This window comes from Lepus europaeus, chromosome 1, assembly GCF_033115175.1.
Source record: "Lepus europaeus isolate LE1 chromosome 1, mLepTim1.pri, whole genome shotgun sequence".
Classification (NCBI taxonomy): Eukaryota; Metazoa; Chordata; class Mammalia; order Lagomorpha; family Leporidae; genus Lepus; species Lepus europaeus.
This window is the reverse complement of record NC_084827.1, coordinates 120,819,912-120,845,235: the sequence shown is the minus strand read 5'-3', so window position 1 is coordinate 120,845,235 and position 25,324 is coordinate 120,819,912. Positions and strand designations below refer to the sequence as shown.

At 39.2% G+C, this 25,324-nt stretch overlaps 1 protein-coding gene and 1 pseudogene across 1 annotated transcript in view; both read left to right on the top strand.

The window, feature by feature from the left end:
• The window catches only part of PDE11A (phosphodiesterase 11A), a 448,382-nt gene that overhangs the window by 162,103 nt on the left and 260,955 nt on the right, over nucleotides 1-25,324 (top strand). The window lies entirely within an intron of this gene.
• Nucleotides 1,653-16,571, top strand: LOC133752661 (NAD kinase 2, mitochondrial-like; annotated as a pseudogene).

The following is a 25,324-nucleotide window of genomic DNA, read 5'->3' as shown; positions in this document are numbered from 1 at the left end:
ATTTTCATCTTGTTTTGCTCTCACTGGAGAAACAGACTCTTAAGCTGATGAGGACCTTGGAACTGTATCCCAGCCCTGGGTACTTATAGAGGAAGGAACAAAATGGACTAAGAGTGATTTGCCTACTCTTCACGCTGCTCGGTGAGAAGACAAACTCCAGCATCAGGCTCCCAATTTATTTCCCCAAAGAGGGAAGGCCCCTGGTGTTTCTGGGAGTGGATTGCACTGCAGACAACACTCCACAGTCCTCTTTAGAAGAGAAGGCAAACAAACGGCTGGAGAAACGTTAGCTCTTGGAACCTAGACAAATTGTACTTGAGCTGAGTGGGGTGACCAGCCTTAACCAGGCTGTTCTTTGCAGCAGGCTTGCCTTGCTGGAACCACTTCCAGGTTCATCCACTGTGCCTTTGGACCGATGGCTGTCACACAGACCAGCCTACTGTGGTGAGAGGCCCCTTTCCGCTTCACCACAGGGGCTCCTGGGACTCCCCAGGGAAACATCAGCCACAGGGTTGCAGGCCGCTGCCCCGTGCTGATCTATGGCTGACTTGCAGGTTTTGTTCCGCCCTTTGGCTCTGTGGGGGATATCAGCTGGGTACATACACAGCAACATCGAAAATAATCACCATCATCCATCTAAGTTCTTGCAAGTTAAAAGTCTAGACCCTCAGCAGCAATAATACCGTGGCTGAAAACTCTCTTCAAAACACCAGTTGTCGTCTAGCAATGAAGAGCTGTCCTGCTACCTCAGAGGATGATATTTTACCAGACTCTACTCAGAGAAGGTGATTTTCTTTTTCTTTAGGTTTATTTCCTTCAAAGATTAGAACCTTAGGGTAAATTTTAGAGATTTAATAAGTGTTGTAAAAATGACAATATTTTTTTAAAAAAAATCTGTGATTAAAACCTGTTGGAGTGTTTCCCCAGATTTTAACAGAGCTTGAGGTTATTCCTATTTCAGTGGGTGTGATTTACACAGAGAATAGACTTGTGAGTATTCGGTTGTGTAAGACTCACTGAACCATGCACATGCTGCATTGCATGCCTGCACGTGCACACACACACACACACACCCCAACTGCCCGTACTTGGGGAATGCTTCCAGATACCCTGTGAAGCACCTGAGTGCCTTTGGGCCTCACCTATTTAGCAGGTAGTGGTCCTCCTAATCTGACACACCAGGGAGCAGCTCTCAGATAATTGAGGGACTCCTCAGAGCCACCCCCACTGCCATCTCTGAAGGCTTTGGAAGGAAAGGGAAGGGTGGGGGTGCTCGCTGGTGCCTAGCAGCATTCATGGGCACAGAGAAACCCTCAGTATGCAAAGGCTTCAACGCTACTACCAGGTCCCTGGGGAGCAAATCAAGCCAGGCTAGAATGTGGACAAGGACAATCTATTTGGTTGCCAGCTCAGTTGTAAACAGACGGGAGAGTTATTTAAATCAGCGAAAGTTGGTCATTCCTGCTCATCTTCTAGTGTGAACTAGTTTTTATAATGTGGTCTAGCTCTTTGGCAAATCAAGTGTAAAAGTACAGATGATTAAAACTGATCCTGTAGGTGGGGGCAGAGCTGGAGGGAATAGCAGGGACAGTAATATCTCCATGGTATAAAGTAGAGAAAGTAATCAAAAAAGCACCATCCAGAAAGAGTAGATGGCACGAGCAGTGAGGGTTCAGGCTGAAAGGTGTATGCTGAAACTGAAAGGGCCGTTTTTGTTCTCAGTGCTGAATATTTTAAGAATAATGATGGCAATAGAGCAGGAAATTCTGTACCAGTCCTCGTCATTTCTTCTCTCCTCCCACTTCTGTCGTCTCAACGTGAGGATGAACTCCTCTAAACTGGAGGGGCAAGGTCTGGAGGTAAAAGTGAACCATGTGAAAACAAACAGGACATCAGTGTGCCTGCGATTATTTCAGAACCTGCGATGATTTTCTGGTGAATGCGATTGCCTGGGTCAGTGGCAGGGGAATTTGGGGGTGAGGGACGTATACTTGTGTGGCATCTCCATACAAGAAACCCAAGAGGCTCTGCTTTCCTTTAACATACTTTTCACAGAGCTTCTCACCCTTTCAGACCTGTAAGTGCCTCTGTTCTGTGAACCACTCCAAATTGTCACACAGAAATTATCAGAAGGAGACCAGGCACAGTCACACCACAAAACAGACAAGTTGCCAGGCTGAAGAAGAAACTAGACTCCAAAATCTGGTGCTTGCTTGGTGGTTTGAACAGAAAATTGTGCAGAGATCTTGTTCTTTGGCGGGCACTTCCTCCTTCCTCATCTCAGAATGCTGTGTGGATGAAATAACATTAAAAGCTTGGTCAAATGGATTGAATGAGTGGTGTGAGTGGTTATCAGAGAAGGACCCAAGCAACACCTGTAAATGTGATTTGGTTTTGAAAAATTTAAATTTTTGGATTTGAGGGATGAGGAAGGGGGATTGATAAAGAGGAGAGAGAGGGAGAGAAAGAGAGAGATCTTCTACCTGTTGGGTCACTCCTCAAAGGCCTGCAATGGATGGCTGGGGCTAGGCCAGGACTAAGGACAGGAGCTAATAACTCAGTCCAGGTGTCCCTTGTGAGTGGCAAGAACCCAATTGCTTATGTGTAGGATGAAAATTCTGTAGATATCTGTTAGATCCATTTGCGCTATAGTGTCATTTAAATCTACTGTCTCATTGTTGATCTTCTGTCCTGTTGATCTGTCTATTTCTGAGAGTGGAGTATTGAAGTCCCCCAGTATTAATGTATTGGAGTCTAAGTCTCCCTTTAAGTCCCTTAACAAATCTTTTAAATAAACCGGTGCTCTGTAATTAGGTGCATATACATTGATAATTGTTATATCTTCCTGTTGAATGGATCCCTTAATCATTATATAGTGCCCCTCTTTGTCTCTCCTAACAGTTTTTGTGTTAAAGTTAATGTTGTCCGATATTAAGATGGCTACGTCCGCTCTTTTTTCATTTCTGTTGGCATGGTATATCTTTCTCCAGCCTTTCACTTTCAGTCTGTATGCATCTTTGTTGGAAAGATGTGTTTCTTGTAAGCAGCAAATAGATGGGTTTTGTTCCTTAACCCAATCAGCCAATCGGTATCTTTTAACTGGACAGTTCAGGCCATTAACGTTCAATGTGACTATTGATAAGTAGTAACTTTGCCCTGCCATTTCCCAAAGATATTTTTTAATATATGCTTTGAACTTCCTGTGATCTTTTGCTGTGAGGTTTCCTTCCTTTACCTTCTTTCATATTGGTGACCATGTTTCTGTGTTTCTATGTGTAACACATCTTTAAGCATCTTTTGCAGGGCTGGAGGAGTGGCGACAAATTCTTTCAATTTCTGTTTGCTATGAAAGATCTTTATTTCACCTTCATTCACAAATGAGATACCAGGGCCGGCGCCGTGGCTCACTAGGCTAATCCTCCGCCTTGCGGCGCCAGCACACCGGGTTCTAGTCCCGGTCGGGGCACCGATCCTGTCCCGGTTGCCCCTCTTCCAGGCCAGCTCTCTGCTGTGGCCAGGGAGTGCAGTGGAGGATGGCCCAAGTGTTTGGGCTCTGCACCCCATGGGAGACCAGGATAAGCACCTGGCTCCTGCCATCGGATCAGCGCGGTGCGCCGGCCGCAGCGCGCTACCGCGGCGGCCATTGGAGGGTGAACCAACGGCAAAAGGAAGACCTTTCTCTCTGTCTCTCTCTCACTGTCCACTCTGCCTGTCAAAAAAAAAAAATGAGATACCAGAAGCAGGATACTTCATTGACCTTGTCCATCACGTTGGGTACCCTTGGTGTTTATGATAACTGCAAACAGATTTTTCCTATGTAGTGTACTGTTTCCAGGTTCAGGTGTTTTATAGCCAGCAGTTGTCTATGTAACCAAAAGAAAGCTGGGGAGTGTTAGGGGAAGGATTCCTATCAAGGTGTCAAGGGAAGTTATGCTCTCTACTCCTCTCCCCTTCCTAACTCTCCAGACAGCATGGTATGTGGTTTGAAGGGAGGAATTACACAGGAGACAGAAACAAACAGCTGCATTCTGGGTTTTCACATTTCTAAATAGGCTTATAAAATGTATGGGAATGTTATTATTTTCAAAAACCAAAACTCTTCATTTTTAAGAGCCAAGCTTTCCTGAAGAGTGGAAAGTATTGGAGCCTAAAGTTGTGAACAGAGCAATAGATAGGAAGAGAATAGGTGAAGTCCTACAATATCCCAACCTTGGGCTGTTCAGACCAAAAGAAGAGTCAGAGAGAAGAAAAGTGGTGTGCCCAGTCCTCCTCATCTTGCCCTTGAACTCAAGTACCCCCTGCAGTAGTGGTAGTGGCAGTGGTAGGGGGAGAGTCTTTGCCAATTCCTCCAGACACCATGAGGGGGAAAAGTATGAGAGGTGTCAATGCCAGGGGAGCCATGGGTCAGTGAGAGCCTTTTTTTCCCCCTCTAAAACCCTGAGAAGCATAAGAAGCAAATACTGTTCCCCCATTTCTTGACATGAGTTGTCAGAGGGTGCACTGGGACCTGAAGAAGCCTGACATCAGTATGAGGGAGGCACAGGGATGTGTCCCAGACCTGGAAGGGCTATGGATGTGTAAGTGTGTCCCACGGTAGGGGTAGCTTTGCTGAGACCCCCACAGGGCCAGCTTTCCTTTTAGCAGGGCCAACTCTGGAAGAGAAGATGATGGTCAAGCATCTGGTTTTCTCCGAAGTACCCAGAACGTTGCATGTCCTCTAGTGACAATTTCAGTATTGAATGAGTGTGAATCTGAAATGACCAAAAACCTGCAGTGCCTGACTTTAACTAGTCTTTCTTGTCTTCTGTCAGAATTGGAGCAGAATTGGAGCTCCAGAAGTGACTTAGTTATGTTATGGAAAAATAATGTTACTTTTTTGTATGGCTATATCTGTAGCCTGTGAAATGTATAATCAATACACAAATTGCCATCTCGAGTCAGTCATTTTGTATTCAGTTCTTATGTAAGACAAAGGAAACATTTGAAATTAGATGGATTGGGAAGAATGCTTTGGAAACATTGGCTGTGATTTATAAAAATCCTCTGTCTTAACTATTAAAATATGATTTTATAAGGGGAAAATTATGGCTGCCATACAAATATACAGTAAATGTTGGTAAAAGCTTGTGTTTTAGGTTGGGTGGCCCTGTTGTGCAGCTGCTCAGGGATGGTCTTGCCAGCTGGCAGGCTGTGGCCCCTCCAAGGAGGTAGTAGTGGCCCAAACCACCCAGAATGAATTGGAGCAGCAGTCATACTGCTATGTGGAGCCCTTGGAGGAGGACTTGAAGAAGCTATATGCATTTAAGGACTCTAGTTACAGTGGACTGCATGAATGACATTGTATTCACATGGAAAAATGTAGACATGTTGTAGACAGTTTACAGAATGAGGGATTGAGGTTCAGGTAGCAAATGGGAAAGGACGTGATACAGAGACTCTTTGATAGGCAGATACTGTCATGGCTGCAGGAGTTGATAGCACAGTGCTTCTGGCAGCAAGTCAAGACTTGGACAAACTAAAACCAGTTATAAGGGTAAACTCTGATCCAGATGGCCTGTGGGCCATTTATGTCTGCCTGTTGGGTATATACGTTATTTCCCAAAAGTAGAAAAGAATTTCCATCATGGTGTGTTCAGCTACTGATGGACGCAGTGATTCAGTTATACCTGAAAGGGACTGGCAAAGTCCTGTGGACCTTCATAAACAGCAATTAAGTTTGAATCAACATAGTAGTGAGATTTCAACACTGAAAGAATTCATGATGGAAGGCCTGAGATTTCAGGACCTCAACTCTTACCAGTGAGAGCACTAAAGCACTAAATGAAGCCTTTGTTGGGGTGAGTCTATGATATAGGGCTTCCTACTATGAAATGTCATTTAGATGACCCATGGGAAAAGAAAATGAGCACAGGGCTCAATTTGTGTACTGGGACAGGATCAAAATCTAGTCATCCAATATTAAAAAGTTTGCAACTCGAGGCTGCTAAATATTCTTTTTTAAATTATATATTTTATTTATTTGAAAGACAGAGGAGATGGAGAGAGAGCTCCCATCTGTGGTTCACTCCCAAAGTGCCCACAACATTCAGAACTGGGCCAGAACAAAGCTAGGAGTCAGGAACTCCATCTGGATCTCCCATGTACATGGCAAATACTTGAGCTATTACCTGCTACATCCCAGGGTGTACATTTTCAGGAAATTGGAATCGGGAGTGGAACTTGTTTCTCCTCAAAGGTTTGTGTTTCTTATTGTGGGAGTGTCTGTATGGTTATAGATGGAAGAACTTTTCTTGAATTTAATGATGTGGCAATTGTTTCAATGATGATGAATTAAGAAGATGAACTTTGAACTGTGCTTATAGCACAGTGAAGGATTTCCTCAGGTGAAAAATTTTGACTACTGGAAAAATAGTTTTGCTGAAGAAATGGACTCATAGTCCATTTCTATTTAGAGGTAGGCTTAAATAAAGAATTAAATGTTCAAGATCTGAAATTTAACTTTAAAAATGTTTCTCCTTCTCTTTCCTCCTAATCTTGTGAAATTGATCAGACCAAATATGTATCATTTGATTAGTGCATATTTTTGTGATAGCTAAAATCAAGATTTTAAAAAACAATTTTGATGATCATGATGGAGAATTTTGACAGATCCTGACATCCTAATTGAAATAAGTAAGTGTAAGAATATTTTGATTCAACTTTCATTCCAGTTACTGTTAACAATGCTGAACTAAATACATATTTTGTGACAAAAGAAGCATTATGTTACAAATGTATTAATTACCCAATAGCTATTTTGAATTTGGATGATTTTTTTCATTTTTAATTATCTTTATATACAGCAGATCAACTCTATACTAAGTAAGTAAGGATTTCAATAGTTTGCACACAGACACACAAAGTATAAGGTACTGTTTAAGACAAATTTTACTGTTAATTCTCATAGTATAACTCATTAAGGACAGAAGGCCTACATGGGGAGCAAGTGCATAGTGACTCCTGTTGTTGATTTAGCAATTGACCATCTTATTTATGATGTAAGTGATCACCCGAGGCTCTTGTCATGAGCTGACAAGGCTATGGAAGCCTTTTGAGTCCACAAAATCCATCATTTATTTAGATAGGGCCATAAGCAGAATGGAAGTTCTCTCCTCCTTTCAGAGAAAGGTACTGCCTTCTTTGATGGCCCCTTCTTTCCACTGGGATCTCACTCACTGAAATCTTTCATGTAGGTCTTTTTTTGCCACCGTGTCTTGGCTTTCCATGCCTGAAATGCTCTCATGGGCTTTTTAGCCAGATCCGAAAGCCTTAAGGACTGATTCTGAGGCCAGTGCTGTTTAGGGTTTTTCATTTGATGAGTCTGCTGTTGGATGATTTTTTTTTTTTTTTTGACAGGTAGAGTTAGACAGTGAGAGAGAGAGAGAGAGAGAGAGAGACAGAAAGGTCTTCCTTCTGTTGGTTCACCCCGCAAAATGGCCGCTACAGCTGGCGCGCTGCGCTGATCCAAAGCCAGGAGCCAGGTGCTTCCTCCTGGTCTCCCATACTGGTGCAGGGCCCAAACACTTGGACCATCCTCCACTGCACTCCCAGGCCACAGCAGAGAGCTGGACTGGAAGAGGGGCAACCGGGACAGAAACCAGAGCCCCAACCGGGACTAGAACGCAGTGTGCTGGCGCCGCAGGTGGAGGATTAGCCAAGTGAGCTGCAGCGCTGGCCCGATTTTTTTTTTTTTTAAACTTGAGTCCAATAGATTTCTTACATCTTTAAAACTCACTAACATGGACTTGAGGACTAGAAGAATAAACTGTTTAGCACTGATCTATTAGGGCTTAAATAAAAAATTTCTAGGTAAAAAGTAAATAAATAAAAAATAAAAATTGAAAAAATTTTGAAATATTTTAATCTAGTTTTAGAGGTATTGTCAGAAAGAAGGATTCTTTGTTAATAAATAAAATACCGTAATTTGGAAGGTTCCTTAGTGTTGTGGTGATTTTCACTTAGCTCATATTCTAAATTTTACATAGAAGCTTTGTAAGATGAAATGTTACAGCTTCTCCTTTCCCCCCATTATGAGAATTTCTTTAGTTTTAGAGGAAATTATTTGATATAATTCTTGATCTACTTATAATAAATATTATTAGAATTTTCCAAAAAGCTCTTATAAGTATTGCTGCATATTGGTTTTCTCATGCCATCTAGTCAAAGTTGTATGTTTTTTTTCACTTGGTGAAATTTTTGTTAAGTCAGAAAACTTCTATTTGCCATCTGTCATATCAGGTCCTGGATATACAGTGATGAAGGAAATAGACTCTATCCTTTTAGAATTTGAGCCTAGTAAGCACAGAAATAAATTTTCTGAAAGCTAGAATGTATAGTTAAATTGAGTACTTTTAGTTTTGCCAACACTTAACATGCAGCTCATATAAAAAACTTGTCCTTACCCAATGATACTGTAGAAAATCAGTCCAGGTTTTGATATATATCTAGAAGAATTTGTTTTCTTTTTTTTTTTAATTAAACTTTTATTTAATGAATATAAATTTCCAAAGTACAGCTTATGGGTTACAATGGCTTCCCCCTCCCAAAACTTCCCTCCCACCCGCAACCCTCCCCTTTCCCGCTCCCTCTCCCCTTCCAATCACATCATGATTCATTTTCAATTCTCTTTATATGCAGAAGATCAGTTTAGTATATATTAGGTAAGGATTTCAACAGTTTGCCGCCATATAGCAACACAAAGTGAAAAAAAAAATACTGTTGGAGTACTAGTTATAGCATTAAATAAGAGTGTACAGCACATTAAAGACAGAGATCCTACATAATATTTTTTTAAAAAAAAATTAATTAGTTTTCTATGCCATTTCCAATTTAACACCAGGGTTTGTTTTTTTTTTTTTTCATTTCCAATTATCTTCATATACAGAAGATCGATTCAGTATATAATTAGTAAAGATCTCATCAGTTTGTACCCACGCAGAAACACAAAGTGTAAAAATACTGTTTCAGTACTAGTTATAGCATCACTGCACATTAGATAACACATTAAGGACAGATCCCACATGGGATGTAAGTACACAGTGACTCCTGTTGCTGACTTAACAATTTGACACTCCTGTTCATGGCGTCAGTAATCTCCCTAGGCTCTAGTCATGAGTTGCCAGGGCTATGGAAGCCTTTAGAGTTTGCTGACTTTGATCTTATTCCGATAGGGTCATAGTCAAAGTGGAAGTTCTCTCCTCCCTTCAGAGAAAGGTACTTCCTTCTTTGATGGCCCTGTTCTTTCCACTGGGATCTCACTCACAGAGATCTTTCATTTAGGTCTTCTTCTTTTTTTTTTTTTTTCTTTTCCATGGTATCTTGGCTTTCCATGCCTACAATACTCTCATGGGCTCTTCCGCCAGTTCCGAATGCCTTAAGGGCTGATTCTGAGGCCAGAGTGTTGTTTAGGACGCCTGCCATTCTATGAGTCTGCTGTGTATCCCATTTCCCATGTTGGATCTTTCTCTCCCTTTTTGATTCTATCAGTTAGTATTAGCAGACACTTGTCTTGTTTGTGTGATCCCTTTGATTCTTAGACCTATCAGAGTGATCAATTGTGAACTGAAGTTGATCACTTGGACTAGTGAGATGGCATTGGTACATGCCACCTTGATGGGATTGTATTGGAATCCCCTGGTACATTTCTAACTCCATCATTTGCGGCAAGTCAGATTGTGCATGTCCCAAATTGTACATCTCCTCCCTCTCTTATTCCCACTCTTATATTTAACAGGGATCACTTTTCAGAATTTGTTTTCTTAATTGGGAGTATCTACCTTGGCCCTGATAGCAAAGAATTTACATGGTACATCAAATAGGAACAAAAAGCAGTATTTCCTCAGAGCTAGATCTACTTTGTGATTTTATTTTTTAAATTAGTATCTGTGACATACCACTTTATAAAGAGGTTGAATTCTTTCATACTATAAAAACTACTTTCACAGATTTAAAATGTTTACTTGAGAAAAAAAAGTCAATTCTATCTTTAATATCTCAAGGAAATCTTATTTTCCAAATGCTACCATAGTAGTATTAGTATATAACACTCTAGTAAGTAATCTGTGTAAAACTTTTCATTATACATTTTCTAAAAAGTTTTTTTAAAAAAAGATAAAGGTCTTCCATCCCCTGGTTTACTCCCCAAATAGGAAAGAAGAGTAGGTGATCATATATTGTTCTACTTGTTTTTTCTAAAGATTTATTTTATTTATTTGGAAGGCAGAGTTAGAAGGAGAGAGAGAGAGAAAGTAAGTCTTCCATCTGCTGCTTCACTCCACAGCAGTTGGAGTTGGGCAAGTCCAAAGCCAGGAGCCAGGAGCTTCTCCTGATCTCCACTCAGGTGCAGGGGCCCAAGCACTTGGGCCATCTTCCATTGCTTTCCCAGGCCATAAGCAGAGAGTTGGATGGGAAGAAGAGCAACCTGGGACACAAACCAGCACCCATATGGGTTGCTGGCACCATAGGTGGAGGCTTAGCCTACTATGCCACAGTGCTAGTCCCTCTAAAAGGTTTTTACGATTCTTAATGTGCTCCATTTATGGTATCACTTCTTCTGCTCTGTGGTGGGAATTTTTATATAAGATAATGGAGGCAAAGGATATTGGAACATCAAAAGTACTGTTTATGAATGATTTAACCTTTCAATTGCAATTATATGTAAATAAAATTAAACTATTGTTTTAAAAATTTGGTTTTTAATTTATTAATTTATGAAGGAACCAATATGATGTTAAAGCCAGTCTAAAGAACACCAGAGAAGCTAGGTATTTATAAGCAATGGTAGGCTAAGATTTCAAGATTAGACACAAAGCAGGTTAGAGATAAAACGTGATCATAAACAGTACTATTTAAGGTCATCTTTTCCATTGGAAAAAATTACTTGTATCTGTAAAAATTACTTGTATATTGTAAGAAAGAGCTATAGGTTAACATATAAATTCACTAAGTCTAGAGTCTTTAATAAGTTCTACCAACGAGTATAACTAAGTACATTCCTTAGGTCAGAAATTGACAATTTTTTTTTCCATAAAAGCCCAATTAAAATTTTAGTATTAGCAAGGCATACAGTCTCTGTTACAGTTATTCAACCTTGTCATCATAGCATAAAAATAGACAGAGATAGCATATAAAGAGTGAGCTAGCTCTGTTTCAATAAAAATGTTTACCAAACTAGGTAGTAGGCAAGAGTTGGATTGCGGATTTACAGATCCCTGGTCTAGATAATCAGTCTCCTTCTGTTAATCATTTAAAGATTATCATATAACAAAGAGCCAGCAATATGGGACTTATGTAAATAAAGCATAAGAGAAAAATGAAGCCAGGAATATGAAAACAAAAGTTAAATGAAGAGCACACAACAGAATTACTATCAATTTTCCATGGAATGAAATTATGGATAATATCATCTCTCAAGGACAACGAGGGTTCATAAAAGAGATATAAGGGCTCAAGGAGTAAATGACATGATGTAAAAAAGAATAAAAAAGGAAAATTGAGCAGAGCTTGGAAAAAAGTGGAAGGAAAAAGATATAACCATACAGAAATGAGTATTATATTAAAAACATCAAAATAAGAAAAAGTCACTTCTAAAATACTTTTAAGGGCATGAAGAATAAGACTAAAAGTGAAATGGAAAATAATAAAGTTTTAAAGGATATAAAAGGATGATAAAAAAAGGAGTCAGGATAAAAGAAATCCAAATAAGGATAATTGGTATCTCTGAAGGGAAAATAACAATAGGAAAAAAAGCAGAAGAAAAAGCATTCAAAATTCTAACACTAGGACATTTTCCTGAGATAAAGGCAAACTTGAATTCAAAGAGTCAAAGGACACACCATTTCTGAAAAACAGTTGATACTGATTGCTTGGCACTGAAACACATTCAGTGCTAATGGACTTTAAAGATACCAGAAAAATTCTGTGGGCATCTAGACAAGACACCTGTTAGAGTAAAATTCATTCTGATGCTAGACTTCCTACTAGCACTCTCCAATATGTGAAGACTATGGGGCAATGTCTATAAAGTGTGCAGGAAAAGAAAATATGACCCTACAACTTTAAATCCAGTCAAATGAGCAGTCAATTAGATAAGTCACAGATAGATGTTTTCAAATATGCAAAGAGTGTAGAAAATGTAGTTCCAAGAAGCCCTTGCTGAAAAAATAGGAAAAGATGAAATCCAGCCAAGGAAGTAGAAAAGTCAGAATACATAAGATTTGAGTTGAGTACTCATTGGATTTAAATTTAGAACTAAGACTAACAAACAGTGGAGCATATACTTGTGGAAACAAATGTAAACATTATATTATAAACTATTACAATGGTGCCAGTTCCCCATACAATGTCCCCTCCCACCCCACCCCGGTACCATCTACATGTGCCATCATTACATTACAGAAAAGGAACACCATGCTTGGGGATTATCTCCCTTTTCTGTTGAGTGGTATCAAGTGTGATGTTTGCTTGGGGAGACATGTTATCCCCTCTCTCAAGTTTGGTCACTGCAAATGCCGTGCTGAGAAATAAACTGGGTAAAGAGAAACCAGGCCCACAATTTTTACATATACAGCAAGACAGTGCACTCAGGGCACATACAAATTGCCTCTCTCAACAGATATCCTTGGTTCTATGGACTATTTTAATATTCATGTGTCAGATTGATCAATCTCTCTTTTTGATTTGTGCTTTAATGGTTTTGTTGTAACTGTCTATTTACATCCAATGATATCATTTTCATATATCCTTTTAACTCATCTGATATTTATGGTCTTTTATATCCATCAAGAATTTATTTTTGTGTATAGTGTGAAACTGTTTATACAGCCAACAGTCTTGGAACTGTTCCTCCCCTCCCCATTTGTAGCATTTATGTTAAGTTTCCATATATATTTGTGTCTGTTTCTGAGCACACTATTTGTCCTACTAGTCTTTTTGTCCATTTCTGCACCATTGTCACACTGTCTCAATTCCTATAATTTTATGATATACTTTGCTGAGAGGGCAAGTTCTCAACATTGTTCCCCTTTAAAATCATCTTGCTCTTCCACATAAATTTTAAGAGCAGCTTACCCAGTTTCGTGAACAACTCTGTACAGATTTCAGTTGTAACTGTCTTACTGTGTTGGTCAATTTGGGAAATTTTGTAACAGAATATTCAAGGGAAAGTGGTGGAAGCAATAAAAACATTGATTAACATAGATGACAGCAAGTCTGCAGGAGGTGGTTCCAGGGATGGTGCAGCAGCCAGATAATATGATCAAGGGCTCAGGCCCTGCCCACTTCCCTCTGTTTGTCACAGTGGTGGGCCACCACCAGCTGGCTTTCCCTTCCTGGTACAGGAGGCTGGTGCAGCTGCCGGCAGCATGAGTTCACGTAACTGGGACCCAAGAAAAGTGTATTTTCGCATACACTTCTTTTTCTCAGAGATGAATTTCTTTTCTAAAAGAATTCTAAATTCCAGTTGAATTTTCCTAAGATCCATGAGTCAAGAATGAGATGCTGTCAGAATCATTTATACTCGTATTACTTTTCTGTTTTTCATCTGAAATTCTCTGATACATATGTGTTCAAATTTTTCACATAACTGAGATTCCTCAGTATCTCCTCTCCAATTATGTAGTGTGTTGGTTTCGTTGTCTGTCTTAATTATGTGTTGAATTTGGGGTTGCTGTACACTTCTTTGGAGAGTGTTTTTGTTTGTGCATTTCACCGTTGTTTTTCTTTCTCTCATGCCCTCTTTCCAAACTGTCTAATAGTTTGCACAGCTTCCGGGTCATAGTCAAGACCCAGGACATAGATTGGCGGCCAGGGTCCCCTGCTATGTATTAACCTCACACACCAAAGGCAGCTTGGTCCAGCCTTCCAAGTCTTGACCTACACAGCAAGAAAGTGCAGTCAAGGCTCGTGTGGGTTGCCTCTCTCAACAGGTATTCTTGGTTTCATAGAATATTTTAATTTTAATGAAGTCAAATCTAACAATCTTTCTTTTTTGATTTATGCTTTAAGGGTTTTGTTATAAAAATCTCTATTTACTGTCAATTATAATGGCATTCTTCAGAGTCTCGGCTTGGTAGGTGGAGGCTGGGTCACCTGTCTCAAGGGCACACTTCAGCCCCCAGTCCCATCAGAAGCTGAAACTCCCAACTGTCACTGCCTGCTCTTTCTGCACTTGGAGTGCGGTAGGCCTATGTCTTTATGCTCCTGCCTTGGTTACAGATCTTTTTTTTCCCTCCCCTCGCTCACTTCTCTTCCCCTCCCCTTTGCTCTTCCTTTTAGCCTCTAGCTTTCTGGATTTCTCTTTCTTTATTTTTTCAATCTTTGCTTTGTTTTTGGAAGAAATCAGATGTATAAACACATGAACATATAGTACTATTCTACTGGCATTCTGTATACTATTTTATAATTGGGGAAAATATCATGCCATTTTGTGAGGAAAAAAAGCCCTTTCCTCCAAAAATAATTTTCATTTCTCTCTGTTTTGTTAGAATCATTCCTAGGAAGAAAAAGTATTTGTATGATTCTAAAACAGATTACTATAAGTGTATATATTTCATATGCTCTCTACATTTGATGGAAACAAGGAGAAAAAATACTTAAATCCAATTGTAGAAGCTTTGATTCACCAAGATCTTAACTCTACCTAAACTGGGCATTAAGGTGTAAATTTATCAGGTTACTGAATGGATGTCAAAAATAGAAATTAAGAATGTCTTCCTAGCCCTTTCTCCTGACAAAATTAATATTTCATCCTCTTTTGCTTCTCCTAAATATTTCAGTCAATTGATTTTAAGTGACTTTGTCAATGGCATTTTCCATTAGACTGGGGAAAAATTGTTTCATAGTTGGCTGATGCTGTCAACATTAGGAAATACATAGTCCTTTGAATTGAAAATTCCCTGCTTGATATTATTCCACCCCATGAGCCTGTCCAAGCAATTCTATCATTTCTCTTAGTTCCTTTCCAACTCATGTGTTTACTGTTGTATCTGTTTCTTTTAGTGCTTGGTCAAGGGAAGCAAATGTGAACCTTTTAATCTTGTGTCCGAAGGCTATTTCAGCGCTGGTATTTACAAGTGTTCCCTTTTCGTGGATTGTCCTGAAGGCTGTAGCTATTTTGTTGTCCAGTACTATTCTGTCTATGAAGTACTTTATAGCTACCCTTACAAATATGAGGCTAGTTTCTGAGGTTTCTTTTCTAAACTGTGAAGCACAAACTGTGTATTCTTGTTTTCTAATATGTTCCTTAACTCGTTGGTTCTTATTTACATATACTTACAATTGAGCCATTGAACTAAATGCTCTTGAAGCCTACACTTGAGGGAAAAAGATGGGGATGATCTTCATCTCATTGTTCCTGAGTAGCCTATAATTCTGTGCTCATCCCCCATTCTCCTAAGTGGATTGCAAACATTGTTTCTTTCCATATTATTTTCCCTCCATTTCTCTACTTTTCCTTCTTTAATTTACCTTTATCCTCTAAAGAAACCAACCTAAATTCTGTTAGAATTTAGATTTGTTCTAAGTATTTTTTTTAGAGTGCAAAATGGAAGGTATTGAAAATAACCACTTCTAATAATTATACAATCATTGTTACATTTTTTATACACACACACACACATCACTTTATCACATTATATACTAATATATTAATTCATTTTATTAATAAGTCCAATACATTTATTAATATATTAACTCACATAATTAGTCATTTATATACATTAAATATACATACATATATGTAGATAAATGTGTGTATAATCTATATCTGCTGAACTGCAGGCCTTGCTGGCTTCCTCTACCACATCTTGTCCCAAATCTTTGCCACTTCTGATATTTCCTCAGTTAGTAGACTCACCATTATGCAGCAAGTAAATCAAACTCTACACTGCAGAGAATGTCTAAGTCTTTTTGACCATCTCCATCCACTCATCTTTACATTCTGTTGCTTCCTTATTAAAACATCATTTCTAGCCATTCCTTTCACCCACTCTACCACTGTTTTTACTAATCTCTCATCTGGACATTTTCTACTTGTGTCATTTCTTTGCAAACAGGACACTGTTCCCCTCAATCAATTCTTAGTATTGCTTCTAGTTATCTTCCTAAACAGGCACCTGCCTTTTCTATGCTTTAAATCATTTTGTAGCTGTTAGCTATTCAATAAAGTTCACAGTGCCCAACATTCAAACTCAACTCACAACTTAATTTGTGTTATTCTTTTCTGGTCTTCAGCCTTGCTCTTGTATTCTACTTCTGCCTTACCTCCCTATGGGCAGCCTACACACATATTGTCTTCTATGTCTTTGACATATAGTCCCCATGAAACACAGAATGCACAGGATGGTGAAGGAGATAATTTCATCTGGACTATTAAAATGGGGACAATGTTCCTTGATGAGGAATATTTCAGAGAAGAGGCAAGAGGCTTGGTATTTCCCAGAAGAATACAGGTGAGGGATTTGCCAGCATGGTTCACGAGTCTAATGGAAGTCGTAACAAAGGAAGCAGACAGGACTTGTTTTGGAAAACGCTAGGCCAGTGTGTTCTTTTGAGGACAGCTAGTTGTTGAATGCTTGTAGGAGTTTTCTCTATCACCATTGTTTCTAAGATGTGCAAGACTCAGTTATAGTTCAACATTGTCCGCTCTCTAGTAGCTCTTCTTTGCACATCCCCCCAACACATACACACACCCACAACCACCATCAATCTACCATGGAATGTTCTTTCTTTAACTCAGTGCTGTTGAAAGTTGTCTACATATCACACCACTTGGGCTCTCTTGTCTTCTGGTCTCCAGATGAGTTCCACAAACAGCAGAGATAAACAGAATATTTGAGAGTTTGAGGAAAGACGCTGGACACAGTTATCCCTTTTGTTCTTTTTCTACCAATTCTAGAGGTGGCCGGATTCTTCTAAGGCCCCTGTTCGCAGCATCAGCTCCCGAGAAAACACCAATGACACCTTACTCCCTCCTATCCTCCCTCTCTGCCTTTCTCTTGTGAGACCTTAAAGTTAAGAGTTTTTGTTTGTTTGTTTGTTTGTTTTTTAAGATTTATTTATTTGCTTGAAAGAGTTACACAGAGCGAGCAGAGGTAGAGAAAGAGAGAGAGGTCTTCCATCCGATGGTTCACTCCCCAATTGGCCACAACGCCCGGAACTGCACCGATCCGAAGCCAGCAGCCAGGAGCTTCTTCCGGGTCTCCCACATGGGTGCAGGGGCCCAAGCACTTGGGCCATCTTCTACTGCTTTCCCAGGCCATAGCAGGGAGCTGGATCGAAAGGGGAGCAGCCAGGACTAGAACTGGCATCCATATGGGATGCCGGCACTTCAGGCCAGGGCATTAACCCGCTGAGCCAGAGTGCCGGCCCCAAACTTAAGAGTTTTAACTTCTTTCACAATTTGCCAGTTCCTGGATGCCTCACTGTTCTTTATTGGCTTCTTTTTACCCCACCATATTCCTGCAACTAGGCTCTTTATTGAATTATGTTTAGTTAAAACTCTTTTGAGCATTCTGTCTTCTGTCAGATTGAACTGACTTAGTCCCTCAGGATTTTCTAGTCTTTCTGCACTTCTCAGCCTAGAGCATTGCCTGTTCATCCTATAGGACATAAAGAACTCCTCAACACACTCCTGTGTTCACTGGTGGCATTTTGAACATAAATCATGGTGAAATTTTGCATTTATAAACTGAACCATTTCCCCCACCGTGCTATGATTTTTTTGAGTTCCTCAGAGGTAGACATGGGGCCAGCACTGTGGCACAGCAGAGAAAGCCAACACCTGTGATGCCAGCATCCCATATGGGCGCCAGTTCAAGTCCCAGCTGCTCCACTTCTGATCCAGCTCTCAGCTATGGCCTGGGAAAGCAGTGGAAGTTGGCCCAAGTGCTTGGGCCCCTGCACCTGCATGGGAGACCTGAAGAAGCTCCTGGCTACTGGCTTTAGATCAGTGCAGCTCTGGCCATTGTGGCCATATGGGGAGTCAACTAGTGGAGGGAAGACCTCTCTCTCTGCCTCTGCCTCTCTTGTAGCTCTGTCTCTCAAATAAATAAAGAAATTTTTTAAAAAGGGTAGATATGATTTAAATCCCTGTGGTAGTTCCAGAGCCAATAACAGTGTCTACTGGACTAATACAATGTTGATATGTGAACAAATGATTGCACTACTGATTGGTATCAGCAAAAGATTTATCTTGAAGGACTACACTAGATTATTATTTAATTCATTCTTGCCCTTATGGAAAAATAGGGATTATGAAAAATTTTTAAAAGTAGTCATTACTTACTAGATCATTTTCTTTTTGGTGTTTGGAATATCGTTTTGAGTTGTTTTTGTTTCTTAGGTTGTTTTTTAAATTAAAAGGACAGAGAGAAACAAGATCAACCAGTACTTGATAAATATCCAAATAAAAGACTTCTTCTGTCTGTGGAGTTTTTCCAGAGAACAATCAAGGGGATATTTTGTTTCCTTCACTTGGCGTGTGTACTACTTTCCCCAGGGTGCAATAACCAGGGCTGATCAACAGCAAAAGGAACCACTTGTTCTGTTTCATGGATCTAAAAACCACTTGATATTTCTCTTCTAAAATTCTCTTTCTAACTTAGTATATTTGCCTATATCTATTTGTTTAATACATGTTTAAATAGCACATGTATAATAAAATCAGAATTGATTTAGATACTAAATTTTAAAAATTAATGAAACTAAGAAACATACAACTGGTCCAAGTCAGGAATGAAGCATTAAATGTATTCTCTCTTATTTATGTGTTTACCTATTTTTATTGACCATAATTCGAATTGCTACTCTGTATACCTATTAAATTATATCAAAGTATTTTAGTTTCTTTTGTTGTTTCTTTTTCATTTATTTTTAAAAATTATTTATATTCACTAATTTGAAATACAGAGAATCAAAGAGAGTGACCGGGAGAGGTTTTTCTCTATTGTTTTAAACCCCAAATGCCTACAACAGCCAGGGCTGGATCAGACCAAACCAAGAGCCAGCAACTCAATTTGGGTCTCCCATGTGGCTAGTCAGCAGGGACCCAAGTGCTTGAACCATCTCCTGTTACCTCTCAGGGTTCACACTAGCAAAAAGCTGGAACCAGAAGCGGAGCTGGGACCCAAACCTAGCTGCCCTGATTAGGGATCTCAGCATCCCAAGTTGCATTTAACCACTGCATCAGACGCTTATCCTACTGTTTCATTTTTAGCCCAGGTGTCTGCCTACATGCAATTCTCTATTTAAATGTATTGTGTTTTCAATGCATTCTTTTAAAAATATAAATTGTCTAATTCTTTGAAAAGCTGCCAAAGGCATGCTTGCCTCAAATTTCTATTAAAAGTTACTTTAGGAAGTACAGCTGGTGTACTATTAATGATTGTCTCTGGCAACAGGCATAATTAAGGTGAGACTACCCCACATCAATTGGGACATATACATGTCCTCAGCTATATCCTCTATCATTTGCCTTCATGTCTGAGATTTCTATCATTGTAGTTTTAGTTTAAGAGATTGAGTCCAGGATTTCACTTTGTTAATTATAAATTGTTTGAGGATATTAATACATTAATCTATGATCAACCTTTAACAATTGCAGAAAAAAGCTAGTGGACCTTGTCCAGAGATGGCTGCTATCCAGAGATTGGCAAACTATCTCTGTGAAGGTCCAGCTAGGAAATATTTTAGACTTTGTGGCGCATATGGTCTTAGTAGTAATTATTCAACTCTACTGTAATAGTAGAAAGTAGCCATTGACAATACTTAAATTAATGAGTGTGATTCTGTTACAATAAAACTTTATTTATAAAAGCAGGTGGAGGGCTGGGCTGGATTTGGCTCATAGGCCATCCTTTGCCCACTGCTGCTCTAAAAGACCTGGGGGCATGCAGATGAATTTAATCCCCAGAACTGTTACTTCTCAGCTGTTTGTCTTGCTGTTCTCAACATGGATTAATGCCCATATCTGTGTGTTTCCTTGCCCAATAATCTGCTAACTGTGCAGTTTGATTTGGCTGTGAGCTTAAATTCATGTTGCCCCCAAGTCAGAGGATCTGAATACATAGCTTTAATTTTTTTGTGACAGGAGTGGACTTAAAACCCTTCAAAAATCAAATGGTCTGTAGCCAGACTAACTTTACAGGTGTTGTACAACCAAGGCTAATGTTTGTGTGCTTCCTTGATCTTCTCTGGCTTAATCAGCACTAGGCTTGTCCTCGCAATTTCATTGCTCTGCTTATATTCTACTACTCTCTTGATGTGTCTCAAGCCTGCTTCTCCTTTGCTTTCATATTGCTTGCCATCGGCTGTAGGCCTTTAAATGTTGTCTTTCTCTTACACATCATCCCACACTTCATTCCCATGCCTCTTAATACTCTTCTATACAACTTAATAGCCCATAAAGAGCTTTGTTCAACTGTAATTAATTCTTCAGTTATTTCATGAAAAAAGTACTTTTATACACATTTATGTATTTTTCAAGTGTTTAAGTACTACTCCAAGTCCTTTTTGTACTTCTACTTAATTGACTGTCAGAAAGACTTAAAAGACTTTTGAGCAAAAATATAAAAATTTATAGTGAACAAATATTTTGAGTGCTTATTATATGCTAGACACAGAGGAATATGGAAGGCAAAATTTCCAATAAAGAAGGGAAAAAGAGAAAGCAGTTTTTAAAGAAAATCCAAAGCAATGAATACAAAATCAAATTATGCTGCATAAAGATACAACTATAAAACTCAAATTTGCTCTGAGCTCCTCAATGGTCAAAGTAAAAGAAAAATTTTATAGATTTTTATCATTCTCTTGGTGTAGTAAAAGGTATTGCCATCAGTCTATCAAAAATCTGACTCAGTGCTTAAACTTTTTTCCTTTTAAAAAGGAAAATTTAGGACTGACATTACAGTACAGCTGAGTAAGCCAGTACAAGTCCCAGCTCTTCTGCCTCTGATCCACCTTCCTGATAATGTACCTAGGAAGTCAGTGAAAGGTGGCCCTAGAGTTTGGACCGCTGCTACCCATGTGGGAGAAAATAATGGAATTCCTGGATCCTGGCTTTGGCTCGGCCCCGCCCTGGCTCTTGCATCTACTTGGGGGTTGAACCAACAGATAGAAGATCTCTTTATCTTTCTGTCTCTCCCTCTCCTTCTGTCACTTTGCCTTTCAAATAAATAAATAAACAAGCAAAAAAAACCACGTCTCTTTAAAAAGTTAAAAATATATTAGTCACAGTTCTCTAGAGAAATAGAACTAATGGATTTTTTCTGTCATAAACATATATACACACACATATATATACACATACCCCTATATATATATATGAATATATTAATTTTCTCATGCAATATGGTGACTGAGAAGCCCCACAATCTACCATGTGCAAACTGGAGAACCAGGCAAGCTTGTAGTGTAATTCAATCTGAGTTTAAAGGCATGAGAATCAAGGGAGCCAGAGGTTTAAGTCCTTATCTGATCAGAAGGCCAGAGAACTAGGAGAATTGATGTCCAAGGACAAGATAGATGGCCTAGCTCAAACAGTAAATTCACCCTTTCTTCTCCTATCTAGGCCCTTGGTGGATTGAATGATGCTCATCCAAATGAGTAAGGGGGACTGTCTTTCCTCAGTCTACTGAGTCAAATGTTAATCTCTTCCAGAAAAGTCTTCACAGACATACATAGCTTTTATCAGCTATCTGGGCACTCCTTAGCCCAGTCAAGTTGGCATATAAATTAATCATCACAAATTTCAAGTCTTTAAAATTTACAAACCTTGTTTTTTATTTCTTTGGAATGTCCCTTCACTATCCAGTTCTTGATACATAATGGATAATCAATATTTAACCAAAGACAAGTCAATATTTGTATTTAATTATCCTCATTTTTCTTTTAAAGTCACAGAAACCTACAAATTGCCATATAAGTGCAAAGCTAGAGAATATAATCTAGTGTTCCCTCACTCTGACACCAGTTACAAATTTGAGGTTTCCCAAGACCACACTCAACAATTCAGTAGAAGGGCTCAGAGGATTAAATTAAAGCTGTTTCACTTCTAGTTACAGTTTACTATGGGAAAAGATTCAGATTACAATCAGCATGGCGCAGAGCCCAAGCGAGTTTCAAATGCAGGGCTTCCAGTTGTCCCCTACCCATGTAGTCATTGGCATTGTGATCTTCTCCTGGCAATGGTGTGTGACAGTGCAAACAGGGCTCAGTCCTAGGTGTCCAGGGTCTTTATTGGAGGCTTGAACACAAAAACGTGGTTGGCTACCCATTGAGCTCACCTGCGTCTCCACTCCTACAAGGTCAGCTGATGTCATGTGACCCAAGCTCCCACCCCAAGTCACGGGATTAGTGTGGCTCTAAATTGTACTGTTATTCCCTGGCTGGCGCAGGGTCTGCAAATAAAGAAAAGCACGTTTGTTAAGACATTCCAAGGGCTCAGGGGTTTGCTTCTGGGAGCCAAGGGCTGCTCTTTGGGAAAGGTTAAATTCTTCACTGCACACATGGCCAACCACATGGTTCCTGAATTCAGTGTCTGACTGTGATCGTGATACCATGAACTGGTTAATTAGAGAGTTTTACTGGGGAACACAACAAATTTTCTCCATGATATGAAGTTCCTGAAGTTAAAAGATGAATAATCATGGATTTCCCCTTTATTCATTAATTATTACTTTAAGAAATAAAACAGATAAAATCAAACAAAATGTTAATCCTGTTTTTCTTTTCAGCCCATAACTTATATTGGAGTAAAAAGTTCTAATATTTTTGGGCAAAAAATTTTTTTTCCTTTTAGTAGTTTTGAAAGTTCCTCGTTTACATTTCAGGAGTGCAAACATTTGGATATTTCATAAAGAAATATATCTTTATGTATAACTTGTATATCTTATGCATTCTCTTGGTAATTCTAGATCTGTAAGTTTTATAACTTAAAAATTTCAGAATGTGCTATTCATTTCTTATAAGCTACTATTTCAGATTGAAAAGAAAGACTTTTAAAGGATCTTTGTTCTCTATTTCTCAGGTTTGTTTTCTTCGAAGTACGTTTTTTTGTTTTTGTTTTTGTTGTTTTCTGGAAGCACTAGCTTTGAAGAGCCAAGGCAAATTAAGTTCTACATCACAAAGTAAGCTCCTTGACTGCAGGGATTTTTTTTCCTTTTATGTTAACATTGTAGCTCCAGTGCCTATTCCATTGCTTGCACACATAGACACTCAGTACGTAGTTTTGGTGTCAGAGGATAGTTTTCAAAAAAAGTTAATTGGGCCGGTGCTGTGGCTCACTTGGCTAATTCTCCGCCTGCAGTGCTGGCACCCTAGGTTCTAGTCCTGTTTGGGGCACCGGATTCTGTCCAGTTGCTCCTCTTCAGTCCAGCTCTCTGCTGTGGCCCAGGAGGGCAATGGAGGATGGCCCAAGTGCTTGGGTCCCTGCACCCACATAGGAGACCAGAAGGAAGTACCTGGATCCTGGCTTCGGATTGGCGCAGCGCTGGTCGTAGCAGCCATTAGGGGAGTGAAGGAACACCTTTCTCTCTGTCTCTCTCACTGTCTACAACTCTCTCTGTCTCTCTCTCACTGTCTAACTCTGCCTGGCCAAAAAAAAAAAAGTTAAAAACTGAACTTTACTCAAATCTATAGTGAGCATGTATCAAAGATTTATTTAACTCATTAATGAGAGAAACAGCAGGGTGGTAAAGTTGGTTCAGAAATAGGCACTGCAAGAATGCCAGCAGAAGACTAATAGACTAATAGATGAGGTTTTAAAAATGGTTACTATCCACAGGATAAGTTGTTGCCACTGGACTTTTCTACTGCACAGGAATCATTTGCATCTCTACTTGGATAAAATTCATTTGTATTGCTAAAGGGGAGAAAAATCACTTTCATTGCTATCAGTTTTTCAAAGTTAACATTTCCCTTGCATGGCTGTAAAATATTCTAATAAGTAGTAAAAAGTAAACCACATGAAATACCCTTAATAATATTGGAGAACTTAATCTCATGTATCAGGTCAGTCTATTAAAATATATATCCTGCTTGAATTCCAAATGCAGAAACTATTAATAGTTTAGTGGTAATTTGATTCATTTTATAAAGACAAGTGTTTTACTTCAAGTGACTTTTAGATAGTGTTTATTCAAATTAAATATGTTTTGGCCATGTGGTTGGTACTTAATACATATTTGTAGAATTAATAAAGGCACAGTTTATTAAGTATACTGTTTTGCTCAGGAGTCAGTTACAAAAAATTTGTGTTGCAATGCCACTTGCTCTGGTTTATGAAAGCAATAAAGAGTAGTAGGGTGGCATGGCTCGCGTTGTTGCACTAAGGGTTGAGCTGCTGCTTGCTACACCAGCTTCTCAATTGGTAGCACTTATTTGAGTCTTGTTTGCTTTGCTTCTGACCTAGCCCCCTGCCAATGTGCCTGGGAAAGAACTGAAAGATGACCCAAGTAGTTATTTGCCACTCAATATGTGAGACCACGCTGGAGTTCTGGGCTCTTGGATTCAGCCTGGACCAGCCCTAGCCATTGCAGACATTTGGGGAGTGAATTAGCACATGGAAGTTTTTCTGTCTCCCTCTCCCTCTTTTTCTGTCACTCTGCCTTCCAAATATAAACAAATAAATCTCAAGAAAAAAAAGCTTAATGGTAAAACTGGAACTGTGGAATCAGAATAACATGGTTCATATCCTAACTCTTAATTTACTGCTTCCAGCAAACTTAACCCTTGTACAGCTTACACTTGATCTTAGCCAAAAGGCCGAGAAGTGATCCCTTTTACACCTTAATTTCTCTTCAATTAAATGGGGATAGTGTCTACTCTCCTGGGATGTTGTAAGCATCAAAACATACATGAATGATTGTTTATAACATGTGCAAAATGCCTCATTTACAGTAAAATGATAGGATATTTTCTAGAACATTATAAAAAGGGAAGAATTTTCCATTATCTGAGCTATTTTGCTCATTGAAAGAAATCACAAATGATGGGAGATCAAAGTGGAGGTGTAGAAATGACTCCCTCATCTATGATCTGTGACAATTTTCCACTGTGCAAACATGAAAAAAAGGCTTCTAATTTTTATTATAATTTTAACTCTAAGAATTACTTAGGGTATACTTGAAAGACATTATTTGATGATAGCAGAGTCTCCCTGTGGCTTGCTGACCTTGTGAGAAGCAGGAATATTGTAGCTAGATCAAGATTTCTAAGTAACTTTTGGGGCTGGTGCTGTGGAGTAGCATGTAAAGCCACTGCTTGCAGTGCCCCCATCCCATATGGACCC